The sequence below is a fragment of the Acomys minous genome, assembly GCF_964271855.1.
Source record: "Acomys minous genome assembly, chromosome: 10".
NCBI classification, from domain to species: domain Eukaryota; kingdom Metazoa; phylum Chordata; class Mammalia; order Rodentia; family Muridae; genus Acomys; species Acomys minous.
This window is the reverse complement of record NC_140491.1, coordinates 108,712,856-108,715,476: the sequence shown is the minus strand read 5'-3', so window position 1 is coordinate 108,715,476 and position 2,621 is coordinate 108,712,856. Positions and strand designations below refer to the sequence as shown.

The 2,621-nt window shown below is 41.4% G+C and overlaps 1 pseudogene across 1 annotated transcript; it reads left to right on the top strand.

The window, feature by feature from the left end:
- The first annotated feature begins 1,171 nt into the window (after nt 1-1,171).
- LOC311607407 (small nuclear ribonucleoprotein G-like) lies at nt 1,172-1,580 on the top strand (annotated as a pseudogene). Its single transcript has one exon. The product of its transcript is annotated as a small nuclear ribonucleoprotein G-like (transcript).
- The last annotated feature ends 1,041 nt before the right edge of the window (nt 1,581-2,621 follow it).

Genomic DNA, 2,621 nt, shown 5'->3' with positions numbered 1-2,621 from the left:
ACAACTTGGCTTTGCTGTATTCACCGGTCAGAAGTGTTCGTCTGACCGGTTCATCTCCAGTGCCTGCAAAAATCAAAGTCTTGATCTTGCCTACTTCAAATCAAGGAGGCAATTTTTGGCAACGCCCTAGTTTAATATACAAACAAATCTTGATGCTTCCACTTACAGATACCATTTTGTGGAATGTGCTTCCTTAATGTTTTGCTTCAAAAAAATACACTTTAAAATTATATATCCATATCTGACTTGGGAATGCGCCATAAGACACTAATCTAATCACCAAAATGCTTAGAGTAGAAATTCTTAGAAAGGTGAGGTGGGTAGTTTAGCGTGTGATAGTATCTGTATAATGGGCAACATTATTTAAATTAGCAATGGGGAAAGGTGCTGAGAAAGGTACAGTTAGTGCTGTGTAACTGCTATCAGGACGTAATAAGCCAGAAGTGAATTCACAATGAGCATTAATCAGCATAACGCATTTGCACAATATGCAATCCCCAGAATTTCTTAATTGATAGAGTAACTTTATAACCACATAACATCAGGGCTAATAATTTAATCTACAAATTCCTCCCTGAGACTAGTGTAGGGAAAAAAATGGTAGAAAGAGCTCTCTTGGGTCTGGCTCAGCAATCAAGACTATATTGTTCTTCCAGAGAATCTGAATTCAGTCCCTAACACCCATATCAGGCAGGGCCAGGGATCTCATGTTTGAAGCCTCCTAACACACACACCCACACACACCCACACACACACACACACACACACACGTGCACACATGTACACACACGCACACACAAAATTAAAAATAATTTTAAACTTTAAAAAAAATGAAGAAAAACTCTCTCTTATTTTGTTAGTGTTATAAAAATTCTCATCTCTTAAGCATGTGTTAACTATCCAAGTCTTCTAAAAAAAATAGATGGTTTCAATTTCTTGAGGGAGAATGGGGACTTACACTTACAGTTGGTTTTCAAAAACAACAACAACACACTCACACACACACAAAACAGAACAAAACAAACCCGCTGAAATTCATGTAAAACCTCCCTGTATCCCCGTATACAAAATAATCCTAGCTAACATAAAGAGGCCAGACACACAGACACATGCTACCCTCAGCCAGGCACAGCGTACCCCTGCATGCATTAAGAGTTAGGATATAAAGCCTGCTGCGCGCGTCTGTGAAGCCGCTCATCCCTTTCGCCGTCGTGCCGAGCCCGCTGAGGAGTCACCATGAGCAAGGCCCACCCTCCCGAATGGAAGGAATTTATGGACAAGAAGTTATCATTGAAGTTAAGTGGTGGCAGCCACGGACAAGGAATACTGCGGGGCTTTGACCCCTTCATGAACCTTGTGATTGATGAGTGTGTAGAGATGGCAGCCAGTGGGCAACAGAAAACATCGGCATGGTGGTCATCCGAGGGAACAGCATCATCATGTCAGAAGCCTTGGAAAGAGTCTAAACAATGTTGCGCAGAGGCACCCACATCCCTCCCCAGAGAGCCTGTGTGACTGTGACGTTGAATTGGGTTACGGACATTTTCATATGAAACTTTTTGCTAAATAAACTTTTGTGATACTCAAAAAAAAAAAAGAGTTAGAATATAAGTTAAGAATATTGAATAGGTCTACGGCCTAAAGTCTGTCCATGTCCTTCACCAAGACCTGAAATTTACCATTCACTGAGCACTTAGCAGTGCTTACCTGTGCTTCCATGAATGGTAGCGCAGCAGAGAAAGTATTGTTATTGATCGCTTGAATTATTAAAATATCCCTAATGTACATTGTTAAGAAGCCCATTTTTACTATACCATATCAAATAACACAGTTACACGAAACTAAAAGATTAACAATTTCTGCATTACATCTCAACCTTATTGCTCAATAATTACAGACTGCCCAAATTAATTAATTGAGTTGTAAGCCAAGCATTTTCTAAACTGTGGGGATATAGCAATACTCTGCCCTTGGGGACTAATATTCTGTGAGAACCAAAAAAGCAAGCAATAAATCAAATCTGAAGGAAACGGGGCTGGAGAGGTGGCTCCGGGTCTACAAGAGCAGACTTTGGTTCGCAGCACTCACGGCAAGCAGCTGATAACCACCCACAACTCCAGCTCCGCGGAATCCGAGCACCTACCCTGGCCTCCATGAGTATCCTCACACACAGGGCAGAAACTCACCCAGGCAAACATGCAGACATCTTAATAAAAGCTAAAAAATAGGAAGCTCAGCTGGGCAGTGGTGGTGCACGCCTTTAATCCCAGCACTTGGGAGGCAGAGACAAGCGGATCTCTGTAAGTTCGAGGCCAGCCTGGTCTACAAAGTGAGTCCAGGACAGTCAACACTACACAGAGAAACCCTGTGTCTCGAAAAAACAAAAGCGAAACCAAAAAGAAAAAAAAAAAAAAGGAAGCTCAGTAGCTAAGTAAGTACATTTACCGCTCTTATAGAAGACTCAAGTTTGGTGCCCAGCACCCACATGATGCCTTGTTACCATCTGTAACTCCAGTTCCAGAGGATCTGGTATCCTTTTCTGGCCTACTTGGCTACATACATATCCATGCAAAACACTCATACATATAAAATAAAAATAAGTCTTTTTTGAAAAAAAAATT